The sequence below is a fragment of the Rhinoderma darwinii genome, chromosome 10 (genome assembly GCF_050947455.1).
Source record: "Rhinoderma darwinii isolate aRhiDar2 chromosome 10, aRhiDar2.hap1, whole genome shotgun sequence".
Lineage (NCBI taxonomy): Eukaryota > Metazoa > Chordata > Amphibia > Anura > Rhinodermatidae > Rhinoderma > Rhinoderma darwinii.
The window spans coordinates 94797286-94822778 of record NC_134696.1 but is presented as its reverse complement, the minus strand read 5'-3'; the positions used below and the strand labels follow the sequence as shown (position 1 = coordinate 94822778).

General features: G+C 43.0%; 1 protein-coding gene and 1 long non-coding RNA gene across 2 annotated transcripts in view; one reads left to right on the top strand and one right to left on the bottom strand.

Annotated features, from left to right (window-relative positions):
* The window catches only part of CADM4 (cell adhesion molecule 4), a 261207-nt gene that overhangs the window by 56681 nt on the left and 179033 nt on the right, over positions 1–25493 (bottom strand). The window lies entirely within an intron of this gene.
* LOC142661577 (uncharacterized) lies at positions 11528–24833 on the top strand. Its single transcript, XR_012850764.1, has 3 exons — positions 11528–11771; positions 12311–12437; positions 24736–24833. It is a non-coding gene; the product is annotated as an uncharacterized LOC142661577 (long non-coding RNA).

Sequence of the window (25493 nt, the reverse complement as noted above, 5' to 3'; positions counted from 1 at the left end):
GTTCCTTCCGTAGCAAAATTATCTTCATGCACGACAATGCACCATCTCATGCTGCAAAGAATACCTCTGTGTCATTGGCTGCTATGGGCATAAAAGGAGAGAAACTCATGGTGTGGCCCCCATGTTCCCCTGACCTCAACCCCATTGAGAACCTTTGGAGCATCCTCAAGCAAAATATCTATGAGGGTGGGAGGCAGTTCACATCAAAACAGAAGCTCTGGGAGGCTATTCTGACATCCTGCAAAGATATTCAAGCAGAAACTGTCCAAATACTCACAAATTCAATGGATGCAAGAATTGTGAAGGTGATATCAAAGAAGGGGTCCTATGTTACCATGTAACTTGGCCTGTTAAGTTTTTTTTGATTGAAAGAGCTGTTGATTTCTGTAAATATGACCTCCCGATGCTGCAAATTCAACAAATGACCATTTTAGTTCTCTTTACAACCTGTAAAATGTTTTGATCTCTGTTGTGCATAATAATGTGAAGCATTCTGAGTTTTTTACTTCTAAAAAAAACACCTGTTATCATTAGGAGATTTGTTCAATAAAATTTGCATTATACTCCAACGGTTGACGGCTTGAAGATTATACCGACTGTCATTTGCATCGACTGTTTAGGAAAATCAGCGAAAAATAACATTTGTATAATAATTTGGAACGCGGTGTAGTATGCTGGGGGCAACGGTGGAAAAAAACCACTATGGATGGACGTGCCCTTTAAGAAACAGATTGGGACAAGTTATAAAACTATTACTACAAATTAGGTCTATAAATATGACTATATAACTACAAGGTAATGCAAGTAACAGGGGCGGGGCTGTGACAACCAGTCTTTCCTTTTTTATACGAATGAGTGGTTGTCACCAGTGGAAATCCAGTAGCTATTACTATAATATATGGCATGCGGAGCGTCCGATTAGGATTTAAAAATGACGGTGCTGGAAAAATAACATAAATGGGAGGATTATGGATTATGAGTGGAATTAGATCTTAAAAATGGCACAGGACCTCGGGTGCGGACAACTCCGGCAGCAGAGCCCCCACTGCTGCTGGACAGGTTGTAATGATAACACCATAACTCATGACAAGCTGCTGCTCCGAAGAAACATTTCTGAAAAGTGAGGCTGTTCTAAAAAGAGCAGACGCTGCTACTTGACAGGAGACGCTTCTTTTCACAAGTTACAAGGGTGACACTTTTTTAAATAACTGCATATTGTCAGCGCGGGTACAACGCTGAGCTATGTGCCAAGATCGGCTTCACACTAATTAGAATGCAACGTGGTGGAGGTAATTCGCTGCTTTCTTACCACTGGACACCAGTGGAGTAATGGGACCAGTCAAGTTCACGTACTAGGACATATACCAATCTGTGACCGGCTCCGTCTGTACAGGCCGCCACATGAGACACCGTGTAACCGTGGGCACAGCAGACTGAGGCTTCAAGGTACACTGACGTTTGTTATGGATCCGGTTCATTTCTTTGAGACTCAAATGGCATCAGTTTGCCAGAATCCATTATTTTTTGGATTATTGTGGTAAGGTATTCCTAATTTTAAAAAAAACTTCTACTGTTTTGTGTATACAGCTTTTATGCTGACCTATGTGTCTCCATGGTTACAGACTACAAACAAATCCTGTTTGTAGTCTGATCCTGCAGTCATCTGTTAGGCCTCTCCTTCTCGCGGCTCCTCTTAAGAACTTACAATAGCATTAGTTTGTGTTGGACACCCCCTGCACACCAATATGGTCCCCGTTACTACCGCCTCAGAGCTGGTCACCCTGCAGGAACAGATATAACAAAAAAATGGCGACTAACTTTACAGAAGAGGACATTTCAATAAATCATTATTGGCCATTGTCTATAATAAACCAATTATGCAGCCTCTGAACAAAGCAGAGTCGCCAGGTTCCAAAGTGCCATGTTGATTTCTTGGGGTCAGTTCAAATTGAGTTTTTTGGCGCTGTTTTTAACATGGAAACCACGTCGGAATCAGCACCAAAAACAACCCAAATCACCCCCCATTGGGAGGCAGAGACGTTATATTTCCTGGGCGGCTTTTGGTCGCTCGCAGGAAAAAAAAAAAGCTGCATGTCCTTCCTTACTGCGGTTTCCGACTAACCACATTGAAATCAATGGGGGGGGGGCGCTAGTTTTTGGCTGCGTTTTTTGCCCGCGGTCCTCGCATTAGCCTCAATGGCCACGGACCAAAAACAGAATGAAAATTCTGAGGCAGATTTTTTTCTGCTTGCAAAAAAACTCAGTGTGAACAGGGGCCTTAGTGTTGCGCTACCACTTGATTACAAGCGATCGGCGAAGGTCACAGAATTTGGCCCCAAGACAATCAGTAACAGATTTCATATCGCTAATAATATTCTAATCCCGTACAACCCCTTTAAGTCAAGGCTTCCCCTTTTAGACCAGTCGAGAGCGACAAGATTTTTCTTCAGGTTAATAAAGATTCAATGTCTGCGCCTGAGAAAATGAATGATTAATGAATTAACGTCTCTGCAAAATAATATTTTTATGAGATTTTTCTATAATATGTCTCGGCACGGAGATACAGAGGGAACGACTTCTAAAAGCTGCTGCTAAGGAAGAGTGGGGCAGTTGCCCATAGCAACCAATCCACTGGCTACTTTCATTTTCCATAGGGCCTTAGAAAAATGAGAGCTGGAATTTGATTGGTTTCTATGGACAACTCCTTCCCTTTTCCTTAGCAGCAGTTTTGATAAATCCCCCCCCCCCCCCCCGGCGTTGACATTTGACTACTGAGGAATATTCTGGAATCATGGCTGCGGGGAGGATGAAAGATGATGCCTCCCGCAGATATGACCAGATTAAACATGTCCGGCAGAGGGGCCAATGGATAGAGGTTTCAGCCATAACCTCTAGGGAATGTGTTGCATTGTGGGTAATCCCCTTAGGACCCGACCTACTAAGTATCACGTTAATCTCTTCCTTCCTATGGCCATATCTCTTTCACTACAACTTCCCATGACTCCTAATATAATAAAAAAACTTCCGAAAGTCTTATCCCCCCCCCCTATAGATTTCATACGTAACTTTCTAGGTCAACAGTACATTATACAATCCCATCTCAGGGCCACAAGAGAGGCAACAACATCCTCTGGATCACAACGTATAGAATTCATTATTCTATAGAGTTTCAATATAAGTGAACATTGGAGGGGGTGAGGGCTCCGTGAGCTCAGACTGCCATGATTCCCAGTGCCCAGGGGCCATAGCAGAGCACTAAACCCATATGGTGCTGCTCGTAGAGTTCTCAAATTCAGATGAAGCCGAGTTAAATTTGTTATTCAACGTTTTTTTTCTGTGATTATGCACCGAGCAAGTGTGTACGTACTATGGGAGGCAGACAATAGGGGACCTATTCCGGGTGGGTCTCATCCCCGTAATAAGAACCTACACAGGGATGTGGTCTCCATAGGTGTAAAAAAAAGTCAGCAAACAAGGAAATGGACCAGAACCTCCTGTACCAGGGAGCGGGCCGAGGTCAGGTGGCAGCTAAAAGGGGCTTCAATTTTATCGTTGCTGTGGAATCCCATCTATAGGGGGTGCAAAGGTAGCAGTCACACCCGGGCCACTCAAAGGGCCCAAAGGTCTTTCTGCCACGTAAGAAAAACACCAGTGTGTATCGGGGCCCCAGGAGCTTCAAGTTACGTCTATGAACCCCTGGGTCCTCTACGTGCGCCACTGTCACAGTCCTTTTATCTGCATCCCAATAGAAAGTAGTAGTAAATAGATATTTGTGCCAAACGGCAAACTCAGTGCTACTATGCTATATCTAAATGGTATAGAACCTTTGAAAGTTTAATTTTCCAAGGAATTTGGGCTGTCTATGGCAGGGGTCTTAAACCTGTGTCTCCCTAACTGTAGTGAAATTACAACTCCCAGCATGCTCGGATAGCCGTGGTTGTACAACGGTGCAAGACAGGGTGTCAGAGCATGCTGGGAGTTGCAGTTTCACAACATCTGGAGGCCGTTGGTTTTTGTGCTGTAATGGAACATCGTTGTGTAGCTCCGGCATAATCTTCTCTATATATATATATATATATATCTAGAGTGTTCAAAGACTAACAAGTCATGGAGAAGCAGGGAATCCTGGTTCAGTCAGTGGTCAGGTGCAGGCGCCACTTTGAAGACACCGTTTCCTGCTGATTATAATTAATATAATTAGCGGTAAATGAGAACTAGAAATAAAAGCTTTTTAGCGACACCACGTAGATTGCCGTTTCTGTTAAATACTCGGAGCCCCACACGGCGTGACGGCTGCCTATAGAATGACATATGTTTTGCTTCTTGCAATGGTGCGTGGGATTTTACTCGCTTCACACACATAACTAAAGTCTTGGCACCATCTATGATTCGCTGTTCATTTTTGCCGCTAATATCTAGGTCAATTCATCTTCTTTCCGGGTAATAACGAATTTTACATTATGCTAATTTACAAAGCAGCGTTAACTCCTGTACCTCCCCATAGGAGGATAAAGTCTAAAGGGTTAATAAAATATTCTGCATCGTTTCTTTGAACCATTCGTCTTGTATATTGTCCATAGATTTTAATTGAGTTTATTAGGATATTTCTCTTGTGTAGCAGAGCTGAACTTGACATAAAACTCTTTGGCGCAGCATTGTTTGTACTTTATCATAGGTTTGTCTGCAGTCCTGTGTAAATCTACAGAGGACACATCATAATGTCACAATAAGTTGTATGAAATAACAGATTCTCTGCCCTGCTACGTCGGGCGAGCCCTGAACCGCTACGTCGGGCCAGCCCTGAACCGCTACGTCGGGCCAGCCCTGAACCGCTACAACATCTGACAATACTAAACGCATACTTAGGTTGAAGATGTAGCAGAGCCAAGTTTGTTATTCAACGGTCTGTTATGTGCTCCATCATAGTCACCAGGTTCAAGGGGTCTGCAAACACTTTTATAGATTAGACTAGGGAGTAACGCTCTACTATACAACTTCATCCTGGTTTTGCTTCTATACTGATGGTTGAACCCACTCCTGATTTTAGATTGAGACACTCTTACCGTATAGTATAGGACCCCTTTAAGATTATTCAAGAACTTTACCTGCAGTGCTATCCCAAGCAGTTGAGCCAAATAACAAACTCGGCTCTGCTACATCTATATCCTTTTTCTATTTCGGCTATATTTTCGTTACATTTTATCCTCAATGGCTTTATGTACATTTCCCTCCTCATTTACTTCTCTCTCCAGCAATTTGTTTCTCTCTTTACTTCCCCGTCTGCCACCCGCTATATTTGCATTAGTTCGCAGACCTCGGGAATCTCAGGGTTGTTCTGTTTTGCGGTATAATCTGATGACAGTATCAGATGCTAAATGCTTTTAAAGTGCTGCATGTGGCGGGTGGAAATTAAGGTTCTGTAGGAGATTAAATATCACCGAGCAATTGCTCTTTCCCTGACAGAAAGTGAACCTATTGCTCCAGGGCAACCTCTCACTAGGAGGCCAAGTGCACCGTAGAGCCGGTTTATTACCGAGCCTAAATCAACACACAGACCATACGGTAACCAGCGGCCAAACCTGCCGCCTCTGAAAACCGCGCACATGGTATAGGACTAATAACCTGCTACACGTGGGGGCTCCATGTCGATCAGACTTGCTGACGTACAAGATTGCGTTTCAGATGAGGCGCCATATGAGTTTATTGATATTTTTTCTATTTAAACCCCGCCCATAAGTACTGGCCCCTCCCATAACAGCTAAGTTGCCCCAATAAGCAGAGTGCCACTATAAGGGGTGCCAGCGGAGTGTTCCCAATAGTGCCAGAAGAAGGTCCCAGATGGACCGTGCCAGAAGAAGGCCCCAGATGGACCGTGCCAGCAGACGGTCCCAGATAGACAGCGCCAACAGTAGGTCCCAGATGGACCGCGCCAACAGAAGGTCCCAGATAAAAACAGTGCCAGCAGGATGCCCCTAATAAACAGTACCAAAAGAATGTCCCATATAAAACAATACAAGCAGGCTGCTGCATGATAGATACATTCTGGTTGCCCACAGCTACCACTAGGGGGAGCTCACTAAATATTTATACAGCTCCTATTGAAGCCAATAAAAGCAATATAAATACATATCCAGCTAGTGCCCCCTAGTGGTGGGAGACTTGTCTACAATTTTGAAAGACTCCCGGACAATCTGGAAGAATAGGCAAGTGTGGTGTAAAAGCGGCAATCTACAGCCCATACTTACATTATATCATTATAATTATTCCAGCAAATAACAGGGATGCTGGGAGTGGTTGTTTCACAACGGCTGGAGAGACAGGTTGCAGACCAAGGTGAAGAGACCAAATCTTTTGGAAACGTCAACTTTCAAAAGGTGCCATACTAGCCAGATATAGCAAAGCTGCGACTGTCATTAAGCACAAATATCTATTTACTACTTCTTTCTATTGGGATGCAAAACCTGCTCCAATTTTTAGGGCTTGTCCACACGTAACGGAATTGCTGCATATTTTCCTTCCCGAATTGCGGACGGAAAATATGCAGCGAAATTCAGTAGCAGTAAAGTGGGTGTGATTTTACAAAAAACGCAAGAAATGGTGCGGATTTTCCGCAGCAGCTTGTCTGCTAGTTGATGTGTAAATGCTGCAGAATTTTTCTGCAGCAATTCAGTAACGTGTGGACAAGCCCTAAGGGCTTATAGTTTAAATGTACAAAAAAATTATAATAATAATAAAAAAAAAAAAATTCTACTCCTTTCACATCAAGAGCTGCAATCAAAGTATTACTAATGTTACTGTTATAACCTCAAATTCATTTGTAGTCTGTGGTGATTCAGTGTCTGCTTAGAGCATACCCTGCTGTGCTGCATCCTGGGAAATGTACAGTTTATACCTGGTACTGCACAGCATTCTGATGCAGGAGGGGAAAAAAAAAATGATATCCCACAATGCACTGTAGAAGAGCAGATTTAATTTGTAGGGTCTCGGTGTCGCTATTAGGCTTGTGTGTCGCAGCACAGTGTTGCCTAGTTCCCAAATCCCTAATGCAGAATTTTGAATGCAGCTCTTGATGTGAGTAGAGTATTGTCATAATGTATCCTTTATAATATATTAACATTAACTTCATATTCAAAAGTAAAGCTCTGCTGTAAATGTCTTCCTTTTCACCTTAAACGTCTGCTCACACATCACATCAAACTCTTCCTAGCACTGAATCCATATAATTAATTCCCTTCCGCGTCCCCTTGTGCCTTTGTTACAATTATCTAGCAGAGAATAAGGATGATGTCATATCATTCAGCGACTATGCCCTGTGATTACACCTCTGCTGCTCTCAGCCCATCCGCACGCTCTATTCTCTCTGGATAGAAATAGACTCATCAGGCTTCCAAAAGCTGCTCCTCGTTCCCAAGTCTGCGGTTCACAAGGGGTTAAGAAACACTGCAGGCCGCTCTGCTGCTTACGGACAACAGGACAGGTTAACCCCAAATAGCCAGCAAAACAATTATGTCCTAGTGTAAGAAAAACATTTGTGCTGTGTGGAAAGGTCCGGAGCCATTAGATGCTGAGAACCAGATTAGATTACAATGTCCTAAACCCCGCACCGAGCATTGGACCTTTAATTATAAAGCAGGACTATCTGATGTGTCTCAGTACCAGGACCATCACCTTACCTCATAGTTACCACACACAGTCCAGAAACAAATCTGCAAACTGAGAAAATACAGACACGTACAAACACATCTATCTTTCCATCCATCCATCCATCTCATCTCATCTATCCATACATCCATCGAAGATACGGAGTCCAGGACTGAAATAATCAGGCAGGAGGGTGATAATAGCAAGTAACAGCCCAGGTTCTGTACACCGATAAGCGCCAATAGATTGCAACATGAGGCAGAGACATGGTCAGGAAACAATCTAAGTTTGGTACAGAGATAAGCAGCAACAGTTTATAGCGTAAGGGAACAAGGAACTAGACTACAGGAACGAAGGTCAATAGTCTGACAAGGACCAGGCGTATATATGAAGCCAAAAGAGTGAGACTAGTTAGGCAGTCAAAGCAAAGAATCTCAAGGAGGCAAGAATCCAAAGAACCTGGACAAAAGATTCAGCAGTGGGGCTCTCCGACATCACCAGTAGCTCAATGGGAAGAGCTGCTGCCTGGGACGCAGGAGTTCCTGGATTTGATTCTGACACTATTGGACCTGTCCTGTATTACACAGACAACTAATTGATGTGAATGGGCACTGTGTAATACTTAATTTCTCCTGTGGTGGCGCTGAAGAGAAATTGCACACTTACTGCCAGGATTCTCTACAGATTACAGCTGATCGCTAGGATCCCGGCAGGGGGCACATTATCAGCTTAATGTCAAAGGACCCTTCTAACAAGTAGGGATTGTCCAAAGTGGAGAACCCTTTAACTATAGCAATGGCCATTATGGTGCAGCATAGAAGAACATTGGTCCAGCCATAACGGTTCTCTACGAGAGAAAGATCTGACACCAGAGTAAGACATTATATCAAAGGGGAGAGAAAAGACATGGACCGCACATCCACTGTATACAATGATCAATTGCGGCTAGGCAAAATATATAAATATGAACGAGAGGTTCTTTGTAACATTTTGATCAAATTGTATGCAAGCCCACTTGCCACTTCACGGCGACCTCTGAAAGTGGGTCCTTACTCTAACGGTTGCAGCACCGCATGGCGGCTACCGCAGCGCCGCTCCTGCAGAGGGAGCAACCCAGGGGCCCAAAAGCACCCATGCCTTCAGACCGTGCCAAGCCTCCTTGGCTCTGGGCCACGTCCCCCCACAAGTGCAGCACTACAGCAACAGACACCACCACACAGCACCACAACAGGTGAACAGATGGAATGAGCTCACCTTGCCATGCGCCCCCAGTGGCCGACAGAGTACAAGCAGGAGCAGGAACACTTATGAGGTCATTCCTATATTAAAATCAGCTGGGCCAAAAGTGTGGAGTGCTGGTACCAAGTAAAACAAAACAACAGAGGGGAGACATTATAGTAAGGCCATGTTCATGAGTATGGTAGGACAACATGGAGCCGTGGGCAGTACATGTGCCGCCATATGGTGCAACTATACAACACTGTATATCAGAGATATTCTACCTTAGAAGCATTGCTACCTTCTACCTTCATAATACGACATTCGATGGAGCATGGCATTCTTTTCTGTTCAATTCCATATGAATCAAAGAGAAAAAAGACCTTTGTATGAAATTAGATGTAGGATACGGGATCATAGTCTTCCTTGGAAGCGGTAATATGGCTCCATACAACTTGGAACTTGTACAGAGCTTTAATATGTGTATGATTATGTAAAGCTCACACCACACAGGCCAAACATGTCCACCAAAGCACAAAAACTAGACATCTAAATGTGGTCCTACATATGGTCCAAGCAACGGATCCAAGAGTTTGCTTGGCTAGCGAGTCGATTAGGCTTCATCCTACAGAAGTTGTCCTTCAAACTCAGATATTCCAGGAACGCCATAAAAACATTGCTCAGAAGACCATTCATAGCTGGGAAATGGAGGCTATAAAGATATCTGGCTTCACCATCTGCTATCCGAACGTGCCACCACATGATCTCCCGACTCCTTCATGGTCACTTTCCTGGACAGTAGATCAAAGACATTGGTGGCTGGAAGTCTCTGGGAAACCTACAACAGACTTTAACAAAGACAATTTGTTTTGTGTCTTTTTTTATTTTTCTTCCCAGAACAATAGATGCCCACGCACCAGGAGACCCGGCTCCTGCAGCCAAGAAAACAACGCTCTACACTTAGAGGAAATAATTACATTCTTAATTGTGGAGGGAATCGATTTACTTCTCGTTTAAGATTGAAATAATTGTATTGGAAAGTGATATTAGTTTTAGAAGAAAAAAAAAATCCCATAGAAGTAGCGCAGTGCTAGAAACTTTATTATGTCCCTGCAATCGTTGGGTGACTAAAGAAATAGTAAAAAGCCAGAGATGTAGCTGAGCTGAATTGGTCTGTCAACGATTTGTAGATTCTTCTGCACCGTGTGAGTTCTTTCCTGCACCTCAAAAGCTCTGAGAATTAATAAGGTTTGGGCCTTGTTCACATCTGCGTTGGAGGCTCAGTTAAAGGCCTCCATCACGGATCCATCTGAGATCACTGGAAACAATAGCGCAGCATGCGGTAAAACCACGGACACCCCGACGGAAATCAGACCGAACCTATTAAAGTCGATGGGTTCCGTGGTGCAATGGAACAGTCGCTTCCCATTTTCCCATGTTTTGCTCCTCTGACAGAGCAGAACAATGGAAAGCCCCGACACAGGTGTCAACGTAGCCTAAGCTGCAGTCCTATGTAAAGCCACACATTGTGTCAGATGACGAATTCAGGAATGGGACTGCTGAGAATGATAGAGCCCTGTTTGAAACTAGTAGTAGAATTACAAATATTCATATTTCCAACACATACCAGAGCGTCTTGCATCTCCAAACATCCAGGGTCTTCATTTTAAAGTTCTTTAGCCCCATTACGAAAATGTTACGACTACCTCATAGTGATGTTGTGCAACAGAAGCAGTTTTACCTCGCCAGTTATACAACGTGTAGCCTTAGGCCGGGTCCCCATGGGACGGATACGCTTCGTAAAAACCACGCAGCGTATCAAACTTGGAACGCGCAGTATATTCCGTCCAAAAACTGCACCACATTGTGTTGTGTTTTATCGGATGAAATTCCCGCTGCGGAAAGCAGTGGTAAAAACCGCTCACTCACATAGGTCATGGTTAGGGTGACGCGTCCTTCCATCGTAGTCCGGTCCAGCCTCCCTGGATGACACTGCAGATATGTGACCGCTGCAGTCTGTGATTGGCTACAGCGGCAGTCACATGGGATGTAACGTCATCCCAGGAGGACGGTCTCTGACGTCATCCAGGCCGGCCTTCTGGGATGACGTTTCATCCCATGTGACTACCGCTGCAGCCAATCACAGACTTGCAATGTCATCCAAGGAGGCCGGACTGCAGGAAGGAGGAGGGCGCTCTGGATAAGTATAATTTTCTTTATTTTCCGTAGTTGCGATTTTTGCGGCGTAATCGCTGCGAATGCTCTGCAAAAGTCACAACACTGGGCTTTCTGTTGCGGGTTTAGCATCCCTACTGAATTCAATGGGGAAAACACACAACGGAGTATCAACCAAAACGCAGCATAAATTGACATGCTGCAGAATGTCACACCACAGGTCAATCTATTAACGTTTAGGCTGCGGGTTTTTGCCACAGCGTGGGCATGAGATTTTCTGAATCTCATCCACTTTGCTGCTACTGTAAATTCTGCGGAAGTTCCGCACAGAATTCCGTTGCGAAAATTCAACAGCGTTTATGCTACGTGGGAACCTGACCTTAGTCTTAAGCAACAATTCCAGGTTCCATAGTAGATGATGACATCACACTATCTATAGACCATAGATATGAAGTATAGTATGTATAGTAAGAGAACATCACCTGCATATAGTGCTGAGCAGAGGCGGTCACTGGGCCCTCTTAGGAATAGGGGCCCAGTTAAAACTGCTACTGCACCACCCTAAAGGCTACATCACTGCAGACATCCTTACTACAGTGACATCATTTCTAAAATGTAGATGGATGTATAGATTGTTGGATTCAAGGTCAAACATAACATGCTTCATGCAGCAATTTTCTTTTTCCCTTCAAGGAATCCATGAGTCCAGGCAGTTTCTTAAAGATCAGCTCCAAGAGGTGAGAAAGACGCAAACCAAGTTAATGCTTCACTAGCAATGCAGAGCCATGCGTGGAGCCTTCAGCTTTAAGGTGGTTGCAATGCTTTTGGGGCAATAGTGCGGCACTGACCTTTTGGTGCAGATGACAGTAGAGGAGCACTGGGGAATAGGCAACGAAGGGGGCACTTGGGGTGAATTGCTCTGAAAAGGGGAGAGAGGAATTGACAGGCGAGGGGCGCAGAGCTGCCACTTAAAAAGGTCAGTGAAAAATGTCATAAGATTTATCACTTCTCTGCAGGCGGCGAGGAAGGGACAGATGGGGAGGGGTGGCAGGGGTGCTGAATCCGAGGTGGAGCGCGAAAAGGACGAAGAGATCAGAGGTGGAGGGGGGGGGGGACAGATAATAAAATGGAACATTGAGTGGCATCAGATATAAAGGACAGCACAGGCATAGCACGTGTACGCTACTCAATACCAGTCTAGGTGAGAGGAGAAGGAGATTGGTTCATTTACTAGACCCAAAATGGTAATGTCTTATTCATGTCATTTATACACAAGCTGCTGATACTGCAGGATCCGGAATAACTGGCCTCTGGACATACGGAAAGTGTCGGTCATGCAGCAGGAGAGGAACAAAGATCTATACACCGTAACACCAACTGTACGCTCAAACGCAGATATACCAGTAAGAACCAATAGGAATCCGCAGTCCGACAGCTTATTGAGCCAAAATAATGAAGTACATGATGCGTCGGACAGATTTATTATGTGTTTTTTTGCAACACTTTTATGCCTATTTCAACAAAAATGGGTGCGGCTAAAAAGTCATAAATGGTGCCAAATTTATTTACGATGTGCGCCAATTTCTGGCACACATTGGTGTTTATGTACGGCAGACACATTTCTCTTCCTTACACCATCTCATGGTTAAAAGGCCTAGTGAGTTGCACCAAATATATTATGCCTTTGCCAGATCATTGAATTTGATGCAATTTGCACCTTTCACCCACTTCACCCCCCCAATGGGTGACTGAACACAATACGCGGATGATAATAACCCTACTAGTACTTAAACACTCAATGTTCCGGCTTTATGGCCTCTCCTTGCCATCATGTTGGTTATCATAGCAGCCTTTGTTTCCTACAGACGTCATTGCCTGGCGGGCTTTTTATTTCCCAGCTGTACTATGGATATATGATGTATATGTGTTCTTGTCTTTTTCTGATTCGCCCCAGTGCTGGGTGTCCCTTATTCTAGTTATGGTCCAATTCCGTGTTCGGGCTCCGATATTGCCCTATGATTTCTATTAATGTCTGCAACTCAAGTCAAGTTCCTGTGCCACCTCGGTGCCAGCAATTGGACACCACTGCGGAAAGGTTCCAGGTTGTGGCCTTAAAGGAGTGGTCTGCCAGTCTGGTTTTGTTAGAATCAGCCCCAAAAAATAAGCAGATCACTGGATTGCCCGCTGCTAGGACCCTGCAGCAAGTGTTACATTTCTCTGCAGCACTACCGCAGGACAGATTGAGTATTACACGGGGCCCATTTAATTCAATGTGCTGTATGTGTAATGCATGAATGTGCTCTGTCCCCCAGACAGAGAAAGACACTTTTTGGAATCGCCCCACATACTGGCTAATAGATGAGGGTCCTGGACTGGGGACCCCACTCTTAAGAATTCCTTAACACAATATTTGAAAATGATTCTAAAATCAGAACACCCCTTCAATAGAGATAGGTGCCATAAATTCATTGGGAGTTTAAGACCCCCTGCACACAAGTCAGATTTGCTGCGGAGCATTTTGCAGCAAATCCAACCCAGATACTGCAGGGAATTCCAGCCGAAAGTTTGTACCAAAATTATTTTCCATCTGGTGGGCACTTTCGGCCAGATTTAAGTAGGGAGCCTTTAATTGTGGCGCAATTACACTACGTGTGCCTAAGGGCGAAGACCAGTTGCCCTTTCGTGCCTTAGTTTAGCCCTTCAATCCAATCATATATAAAGATCCGCTGGGCAGATGTAGCATTCATATACAGTATCTACCCATAAAATATGACGTCTCCATCTATGGTTAATTTGCGACTAAACACAATGACGTTCTCTTATTTCTATATCGGATTCTGGCTAGAGGAAAATGTGCGGATCAACCAGCGCAGCACAGGTTTATTCTACCGATTAAATGCAATTGGGATATGGTAAAAACCTGCATAAACATATGCAAATGACAGAAAAAAAATCCTTGTAAAACAAAGTCATAAGCACGCAGAAATATACACAGAAAGTACACAAGATGTGCTCCGCCGGGATACCACGCACCTGGCTTCCATCCAAACACTTTCAAGAAATAAGGAAATCAGCCCAAATCTGACTGAAGTGCGGAGTGATTGTAACTTTACCCACAGTAAATTACATGCCAGAGAGCACTCAGCATGGCAGACACAGCTGGCAAGATAGAAAGACTGGAAGGGGGAGGACGGAGGAGAAGCAACCGGAATAACAAAAAAAATGAAGAGAAGATGGTTAAATAGAAGATGGGAAGATCTAGTGTAGGACAAGATGAAAGAACAATAGATTAGGATTAGATGGATGGGACTTGAGATCAGGTTAGAGAAGGCAAAGGGAGCATTAAGTGTGGATGAGACGTTCTAGAGAGTCAACTACACTAGTTTAGAGGTAGGGGGAGAAATTGTAGAGACTCCCAGTAGAATACAGAGGTCACAATACCCTATTGAATAAGGTAATTGGTCGTCACCTGCTATAATGCAGCCTGAGAAGTAACGCAGAACAATGCATCTGGACAAATAACAGCGGTGGTGATAACAGGAAGGTTGGGATTTTCAACAGAAGGAATGTCTAAACCGAGTAAATGTTATTACCGAGCAGAGATCTGCAGATCCACATCAGCACCAAGAACATGGACGGCTCCTTCCAGACTATAATAGAAGCGGATCAGCCTTTTTAAAAGAAGGTTTATCTAAATCTGAGCAATATTGTTGTGTACTGGTTCGTATAATCATACACACACACACACACACACACATATATATATATACACACACACACACACACACACCTATACACACACACACACACACCTATATATACACATAACATACACACACACATATATATATATATACACATACATACATACATACACACACACACACAACTATATATACACATAACATACACACACACACATACATACTGAGTAGCCACTTTTTTTAGAGACACCGGCCCCTTCACGATTGGAGCTTCCCTGTAGGGATATTACACACGTGGCCCCAGAGTACAGCATGAAATCAAGTGAACAACTTTTCCATGGATGTTTCCGTGTGAATCCACATTAGAATGGGAAAATTGAGCGAACTGAGCAACTCGAACGAGACATGGTCTCATTACTAGACATGCCGGGGCCAGTATTTAAAAAAAAATGCCAACCTTGTGGGGTACTCCCGTGTAACGGTGTCGAAATACCTCTAAGGCTGGGTTCACACGAGCACATTAACGTCCGTAATGGACGGAACGTATTTCGGCCGGACTGAACACAGTGCAGGGAGCCGGGCTCCTAGCATCATAGTTATGTACGATGCTAGGAGTCCCTGCCTCTCTGCAGGACAACTGTCCCGTACTGTAATCATGTATTCAGTACGGGACAGTAGTTCCACGGAGAGGCAGGGACTCCTAGCGTCGTACATAAGTATGATGCTAGGAGCCCGGCTCCCTGCACTGAGTTCGGTCCGGGACTTCCGGCCGAAATACGTCCGTCCATTACGGACGTTAATGTGCTCGTGTGAACCCAGCCTAATACCTATGGATGGATGTTTGATCAGTAGGGTTTACCTAAGCATTGTGGCCGACTAAGTTCATCCCTTCATGACAGCTATTTACCCTATAGTAGAAGGAGACTTTACTGCGAGAATTTATCCTGTCCACATGGACCAATATCGCTGCAGGATGATTTGAGCACTTAGTCGAATTTATGCCATGAAGATTTGCTGCGGAGCTGAAAGCCAAAGGCGGTCCAACGCCCTACTAGATGGGGGTCTCTAATAAAATGGTCATTCAGCGGATACAGCAACTTTCACTATTCTATGTGATTTTCTATAGAAGGTCTCGTCATAAAACTTCAGCACAAACATGGACAGCTCCTTCCACTATTCTACATGATTTTCTATAGAAGGAGCTCTGCATGTTCTTGGTACTGAAGTTGTATAGAGACCTAAAATAAATGTAGAACAGAGGATGGAGCTGGAAGGAGTTTTATAGCAAGACCTTCTATACAAAATCATGCAGAATAGTGGAAGGAGCTGTCCATGTTCTTGGTGCTGAAGTTATATGGAGAGAAATTCTACTGATTTGCTATAAAAGTTATTTCCACTAAAACTAAGGTACCAAGAACATGGACAGCTCCTTCCCCTATTCTGCATTCATTTTTATAGAAGGTCTCTATATAACTTCAGCACCAAGAACCTGGACAGCTCCTATTATTCTACATGATTTTCTATACAGGGAGCTGTCCAGGTTCTTGGTGCTGAAGTTAGAGACCTTCTAAAGAAATTAATGCAGAATAGGGGAAGGAGCTGTCCAGGTTCTTGGTACTGACATTTTATGGAGAGAATTTTTATAGAAAATAAGTAGAATAGAAGAAGTTCTCTCCATATAACTTCAGCATAGAGACCACTATTCTGCAAGATTTTCTATAGAAGGCATCTATTCTATAGTAGGATAAGTGGATATTCCTCTCTTCATAAGCTATATCTAAACATATAGAGCAAATATAATTGAGCGCTGGTCTATGTATATATATATATATATATATATATATATATATACATATACACACACACACACACTCACACACACACGCCTTTTCAGCACCAAGACCATGGACTGCTCCTTGTACCCTACAGTCTATAGCAGAAAAAAAACCATGATATTTTCTACAGAAGGTCTCTCTAAAACCTTAAAGTAAATGCTATTATTGAGCAGTAGTACTTGGTTGTCTAGAGGTCGCCAAAGTTTTTTTTTAGGTTGAAAGCCACTCAAATATGAACGGAGGTGTTGAGACACAATGAATATTACATGGGGAAAAGCCTATTAAATGAGGACCAAGTTATATGGCTCTTATCCTAGCGTTTTCTGTAATTCTATGACCTCCCTAGCGCCTCAGGCTCTAAGGAAAGTATTAGTGATGTCATCATGTAGGTATGGTGAGGTCCCTACTCTCACCCAATCCACTTGCTGAGACTAAATAGTTGACAGTAATCCATTCCACTGTCAGTGGTTTTGAACCTAGTACCAAGTAATGCTATGACCTTCCTATTACCAATACCCCAGGTATTTTTCATTATTATGTATATTCGCTTCTCTTGGACACAGCCGGGTCTTTGATGCTGGGAGAGCATGGTGTGTTGTTGTTTGGCATAGCAAGCAGGGTAGCCCGCTCTATGAATTATCAAGGCGTCACAAATAGGCTTCTACCTGGCTATACACGTTGTGCCTCATGACGTACACACTATCCCTCCATGTTTCACTCACTTGCACCCCATTATCCATTTATTTCTATTGAGGCACTTCACTCATTACTGCCCCCTATATTTCACTTATAGTATTACACTTGCACACACACTATTCATTTATTATTTCTTACTACACATCCCATGCACCACATACCACTCCCCTCAAGACTAGTGGGAGTGGCTATTATTATTTAAAGCACCTGCTCACCCTTTCATCAGCATTTCTGACCTGGCTGTGTCCATTTGTAAGTATGGCCTTTTTCGGTGTTTTTGTATATGTCCCCTTGTTTTTATCGGTTCTGAAAGTATTAGTGATGTCATCATGTAGGTATGGTGAGGTCACTACTCTCACCCAATCCACTTGCTGAGACTAAATAGTTGTCAGTAATCCATTCCACTGTAAGTGGTTTTGACCCTAGTACCAAGTAATGCTATGACCTTCCTAGCGCCACAATAATGTATAAAGTTGGAGAGCCGCCGGCAGGGGTGCTGAGACACGCTGGTTGGGGAGCACTGCTGAAGTCTATAGTAGAAGTGGATATGCTTTACTTCAGAAGGCCAATCTAAACTTATAAAGCAGATATTACATTGTGTGATCTGTGGTTATATATAAAAACAGCCCAAGCCCATGGACAGCTACTTCCGTGGTCTAGTCTCCAGTAGAAGAGGTAGATAATGACTTCTCGAAAAAAGAACAGCTCCTTCTGTTCAGACTATAGTCTATTATAGGCAAAGAATAGAAGACTGGCTCTTAAGACTAGTATGCTGGAACACAGATTCTAGACAGCAATGAATTTTCTTATACGCAGTTACTAAAATAGAGGATAATATCGAAAGAGTAATTTAAAGAAAATAAGAGGACAGATGGAGCGGATATAAGGAAATAAGATGGATTAGAGAAGGTAGGAAGACAATTGCTTGGACAGGAGGCAATATAGAGTCTTGTCTATTGCCAGACAGACACAAAGTTAGAGTGATAGTCCAGTCTTCGGTAAAAACAAACAAAAAAAAAACTGCAGGTTGTGGTCAGGGCATGCTGAGAGTTGTAGTTTTGCAGCAGCTGAAGATCCACAGACTGAGAACCACTGTGTATACAGTAAAATGATTGAGCCATGATCTGTAGTTATACAACTTCAGCACCTAATCCATGGACAGCTCCTTCCATTCTGTAGACAATAGTAGACGTCTCGGAAGACTTTGGATCTGGAGTATTGCAGACACCATTGACTATTTACCTCTATGACTAGGCAAGTGGCTCTTTACATGGTAAGAGATGACAATATAGGTCTCCTATATCATGATGTCAATGGTAATTAGTTACGATGGCTCTTACAGGCAGTCTGACAACTTCCTCCCACTGTTGAAAATAATATCATCTATAACTTTTCATATTGCTCCATATAACTGATCGTTACACATCTTACTAATGCTGCTGGTAATTGCTTTGTAGATTTCTTTCAGAGGAAATAAACATAGCCATGATAGCCAACTTATTCTCCATAATGCTTTGGAACGTCTTCATCTATTTAGATAATATAGACTTCAAGGAATCTTTAAATTACTTCAATAATGATTCATTAGACGCTTATGATTTAATCACAACACGGACTCTGTACACTCTTCCTATACTAATGCATTAATCCAACAAAGAAAATGATCGACTGAAGCACGACAAATTAGTAACAAAATACAAAATTTTATTAACATGAAAACATGACAAAGGTTAAAACTGGAACAGGGAATGAGTCACTCAATAAAAAGACATCGAGAGCAATCATGCACTGGATGTTAATGTGACATGAGTCTATACAGACTTGTTTATTTGTTGATACAGCAAAATAAGATAGTGTGCGTGCCTACGCGGACCTGTAGCTAATAAAGCCTAGTGAATAATGGCAAAAAGACGGTCAACAAGGGATGGAATGCATGTGTGTACTGTCTGGGTTGCCTCTATAAGAGTGTGTATGTAGAAATGATAATATTGCAGATACCTGAGTATAATGATTATCTGCGTATGTATAATAACCCAATGTACACCATAGTATGTTTTACAAGGTCAGTACTACAGGTAACATGCAACAATGTGTATAGACACACAACGAGGTACCAAGCCAGTACCAGGTAAGAAAGTCAGTAATAGCTCTATGACATACCAGTGGACATGATGAAGATGTCTGGACCCGACGCGCGTTTCGGCGACTGCCTTCGGACGAAGGCAGTCGCCGAAACGCGCGTCGGGTCCAGACATCTTCATCATGTCCACTGGTATGTCATAGAGCTATTACTGACTTTCTTACCTGGTACTGGCTTGGTACCTCGTTGTGTGTCTATACACATTGTTGCATGTTACCTGTAGTACTGACCTTGTAAAACATACTATGGTGTACATTGGGTTATTATACATACGCAGATAATCATTATACTCAGGTATCTGCAATATTATCATTTCTACATACACACTCTTATAGAGGCAACCCAGACAGTACACACATGCATTCCATCCCTTGTTGACCGTCTTTTTGCCATTATTCACTAGGCTTTATTAGCTACAGGTCCGCATAGGCACGCACACTATCTTATTTTGCTGTATCAACAAATAAACAAGTCTGTATAGACTCATGTCACATTAACATCCAGTGCATGATTGCTCTCGATGTCTTTTTATTGAGTGACTCATTCCCTGTTCCAGTTTTAACCTTTGTCATGTTTTCATGTTAATAAAATTTTGTATTTTGTTACTAATTTGTCGTGCTTCAGTCGATCATTTTCTTTGTTGGATTTATCTATTGTTGATCGATGCACCAAGGTATCTTGGTCATTACCTGGGACGTAGACACAGTAGATTTTATATTGTTCAGCAACTTTGCTTTATATTGAACATCACTCTGTGTCTGTGCCCCTCTTCGGTGGTATTGTATTTGTTTATACTATACTAATGCATTGACTGACAATTTAAATACATTACTAACCCCCCTGTGTCTCTATACTAATGTAGTGCTGACCATACAAACCAGTGGCTTGTCAAGCATGTCCTGACAACCTCAGGCTCTAAGGAAACGAATAGTGATGTCATTATGTAGGTGTGATGATGTCACTGCTCTCATTCAATCTACTGGCTGAGAGTAGTAGCCAGTAATCCATTCAACTGGTAACATCCAGTGAGGATCCACCATTGGTATCATGACAGGACTATGGACTCCACAACCATTGGGTTCTCAAAATAATGCCCAACCACTTTGTCTACCCTTGATCAGAGGATTAGAGCGAGTTACTTTTGGTCCCACAATACAAAGCAGCATGCGCTCTTTGTATGTCCATGGTTGACATTTTTGGATATTTCAGGTCTATCAAAGTAATCAGTTATTGATGGTGGTCATGTTACATGTTTTGCAATGGTCCTCATGGTAATTGTTACAGCACTTTGTAGAGCTCCTTTAGTACAAATCTGCTAATTCAGAAGCACCATCCCGTCTCCTGCAGAAATGAAAGGGTTACCCAAATCTCTTTCATCTGGCACCTTAAAATACATCATGCTCATGAAAATAATTATCTCCAACAAGAACAAATAGAACATGGTGGAGCGGCTTAATCACAAGCTGTACCTGTCTTGGGTATTAACTCAGCACTCTATAAGAGATAATATTCAATATGCAGGAGTGTGTAGAATCTCCAGAGCTCATCCTGGAAAGAGTCAATGAAATAATAGCTGGAGTATGACAGCTCAAAGATGGATCATGCTGTGGGAAAGGGAATCCCCAAACCTCCCATACATAATGAAAAGACAATGCAATTAGCAATGAGCGTCCAGGGAGAAAGAGCGAGGAGGGGTCCTGGATGGAGACGGCCCAGCACATCTACTATCAACAAATGCCGTCGATGGCACTTGAGCAGTAATGGATTTGATAGTCCCAGTGGACAGACCACAAATCAGCTCAGAAATGAAAAGCATTCTTCACCTTCCAATGCCAGTAAGATCCTTAACCATTGCATTGCCAAGCACAATTAGTGACCAGAAGTTTTTCTCCCCAAAGACATTGATGAAATATCACTAGAGGAAGCCAAAAGGTCCAGCCAAGCTTCCCTAAACATGAGGGATAGATTCAGTTCGCTGCCTTAGCCCTGCATCGAAATACTCTGGCCAAAGATAAATGGCTTGTTGGTGCACCTGGGGCACATGCCCTGCCTGCCCCCCACAGCTATGAACCAGCAATGTCCCATCGGTGGAGGTCTGATCATTGTGACCCCTACCTATCATTAGAACCAAGTAGCCTCAGTGCTAGAAAAGTATTATGCCCCTTTGGTTCCAATCTACTGTTTTTGGAAACTACATGGTTGACCATTAGTAATAGTGGGCCAGCCATCGAACTTCAACACTGCTGTCACTTGGTTCTAGCAGTCAGCTGGGGTCAAATCAGTCTATCCCCCAATGATCGGACACTGATGGCATATCAACAAGTGGGAAAAAACTAAGTTGGTCATTTGGCATAACTCCCCATATCGCTGTAGTTTTACATAGGACTGCAGGTAAATGTACTGCATTATCTAACCTCAGAAAGTGATTGATTTACAACATCATCTCAAAATAAATCAAATGTGTAGATCTCTCGGGCCATGCAAAGGAATAATAGATCTGAACTACTGTTGCTTACGTGAAATTTTTCCCATTCCTGCCAATATGGGGCAACTTTCCTGTAGTCATTGAATAGGCCGGGTAATAATAAATTCAGCTCTGCTACATCTATATAGTGTTTTTTATAGTATGACCAGAAATGTAGTCTCTCAACAGAAACAGCCATGTTATTGGTTGAACAGTGCTCCCTCGGGACCCCATGTCACATGCTAAGAAAATTTGCGGAAGAATTTCTTTACTCGTCTTGTACTGATCGGGAGTTATAACCTGCGTTATAGTCCATTCTCTCCTCCACAGCTGCATTCCGAATACTCCAGGCTACTGAGCTCACATCTTAAAGCAGCCCCTGCTGGTTTAGTGACTGAGGCGTGAAGTCCATCGCACCCCACTTTTTAGTAATGACTGAATATTAACAAAATATTGGTTCAATTCTACAAAGACAAAGGCTATGCTCTAAATCAATAGTCTCTAACCTGCGGCTCCCCAGCTCTTGCAGAACTACTACTCATAGCTCGGTAAACCGTAGGCTGAAACCACCGCTCTAGAATAATGATGTATAGCCCTGGTAAGATTTTATCTTTGCGGTGCCTCTGCCCGGGTGCAGTTTGTTTGTCGCTCCGAGATGGCACAAAAGACTGGGCCATTTCATGCGCTATTGTAAGCGCATTTGGGAGATGCTGGAATTTTTCAGTGTCATGATAGAAAATGTGACGATTTGTGAATTATGGAGAATGTAGAAGGCAAGTCGAGCCCTTTAGTCAGTTTGATAAATAACCCCATTTGTGTGTCACGCTGCAGAGCGTTCTTGCGAGGAGAGGAGACGAGCAGTATAAAAGGGAAACAAAAGGTAAAAGTAGAAAAAAAATGGGTAGAAAGTCGTAAGATCGTAATTATCTACACAACGGTGATAATGGTAGTAAAAAGGGAGGTTGGCTGGTTTGACGGTAAGTGTAAGACGCAACTCCGCAGTCTCGCTCAGGAGTGTAGCAATAGGGGTTGTAAAGGATGCAATGACCTTCGGGCCTTTATGACTGCGGGACCCCATGTCACATGCGAAGAAAATTTGCAAAAGAATTGCTTTACTTGTCTTGTACTGATCGGGAGTTATAACCTGTGTTATAGTCCATTCTCTCCTCCACAGCTGCATTCACAATACTCCAGGCTACTGAGCTCACATCTTAAAGCACCCCCTGCTGGTTTAGTGTCTGTACAGAGCTTGCTTCTGTGATTTGCATTTAGAGAAATTCAGTCTAGGAAAAAATTAACGCTCCCAGAATGCAGTGCAACAAACAATCTTGTATAATAGGAGCTCAGCTTAGCGGGTCTCAGTAGTAACCAGCAAAATATTACGATTTTAGATAATGTAGAAGGTTAAAGTGGATCTGTCAGGTCTATCTGTAAAAAGGCATATGATAGAGGGGGAGGGGTTGAACGTGAGGATATATAGTTTTCTATGATTTGATTCAGTATTTTTCTATAGCAAAAGCGGTTTAAATGCTGCCAGGACAGCAGCTAAACCCACTCAGAGAAAGCCTGTGAGTCCTGTTTCCTCCTTCTGCTTATATCATATAGAGAGCCGGTTAGTCTTTCTTCCCCTGCCCATAGAGAAAGCCTGTGATTCCTGCATCCCCCACCCACCTGTAGAGAAAAGTCCATCAGTCCTGCTTCCTCCATCCGCTCACAGAGAAAGCCTGTGAGTCCTGCTTCCCCTATCCACTCATATATAAAGCCTGTGAGTCCTGCTTCCCCTGTCCACTCATATAGAAAGCCTGTGAGTCCTGCATCCCCTGTCCACTCATATAGAAAGCCTGTGAGTCCTGCATCCCCTATCCACTCATATATAAAGCCTGCGAGTCCTGCTTCCCCTATCCACTCATATATAAAGCCTGTGAGTCCTGCTTCCCCCATCCACTCATATAGAAAGCCTGTGAGTCCTGCTTCCCCCATCCACTCATACAGAAAGCCTGTGAGTCCTGCTTCCCCTATCCACTCATATATAAAGCCTGTGAGTCCTGCTTCCCCTATCCACTGATATATAAAGCCTGTGAGTCCTGCTTCCCCCATCCACTCATATAGAAAGCCTGTGAGTCCTGCTTCCCCCATCCACTCATACAGAAAGCCTGTGAGTCCTGCTTCCCCTATCCACTCATATATAAAGCCTGAGTCCCGCTTACCCGGTCCACTCATGTAGAAAGCCTGTGAGTCCTGCTTCCCCGGTCCACTTATATAGAAAGCCTGTGAGTCCTGCTTCCCCGGTCCACTCATATAGAAAGCCTGTGAGTCCTGCTTTACCAACCCACTCAGAGAGAGCCTGAGAGTCTAGCTGCGCCCGCCCACTCAGAGAAACCTTTGAGTCCTGTCTCCACCTTCTACTCATAGAAAGAGCCTGTGAGTCCTGCTTCCCTGTCCAAGCAAAGTGATTGGTAACTTTTATTGTATGGGTTTGTACATAGTAAGAGCTTTTAATCAGTGTGTGTGGGCGGGGAAGAAGGACTCGCAGGCTCTCTTTTTTTTTTTTCTCTTTCCTTTCAGCTCTACTACAACCCCCATCCTGCTGTACATTTCCTGGACATTTCCTGTTCACTACTTTGGCAGTAACTGTGCAGACAGCGGATTCCCTGGAGAATTTCTTGATCTTTCCATTTATTTAATTTGTCCCAATTGAAAACCCTGATGAGATTATACATTTAAAAAAATAAATAGACAACGGTCTCCTTGAACGATGAATATAAAGGAAGCGGCGCTATGACGAGTAATTACGGTAAAGCGGCCTTGATAGAGGGAAATGGAATTAGTGAATTATTATGGAAAATGCATTTTTTATTTCAGAGCAGAAAGCTCATGTTCATGCTACGATCCAATTAGACTCAACCCAAGATAACACTGATTATAGATGACACGGAGCGGTCACATCATATAACGGACCACAGAAGGTATGTCACCAGCCCAGGCTGAAACAGCAGAACATGGGGAAAGACCCTTCAAAATATTATGATCTATGATTATGATTTATGATCACTTTTTATTCCATTTTTGGCATTGTAAAACAAAACAATTCCTACAGCACTTATCCAGCGGGTTAAAAAACTTTCAATTTCTATATTTTAGACTTTTACGGATGCGGCAATACCAATTTGGTTTATTGTTTTTTGTATACATTTTTTATGGAGAAAATGGGAAAAGTTTCCTTTTTAATTTTCTTTTTATTTAACATTTTAATTTTTTTAACTTTTTTTTAGTCCCCCCTAGGGAACTTTATGATGCTCATGCAATAATTATGGAAATTTTTTATCATTTATAACTTTTTTCTTCCATCATTTATCATGGTTTTTCATAATCTGTATAGCAGGGGTTTTCCAGGTACTAGGAACACCTCAACCACCCTAAGGCTCAATGCACACGATGCGTATTACGTGCGGTTTTGCCGCACGTATTTATCTTGCACTTTTCCACTTTGAATTCTGTCTGCCTAGCGCTGAGGAAAATCGCACCAAAACCTGCAGCATGAAAACCGATTTACGCACCAAAACGTAAAGACTACGCGTTTTTGTCTGGTTTTTACCTGTGAATTTCCTGCGGTTTTGGTG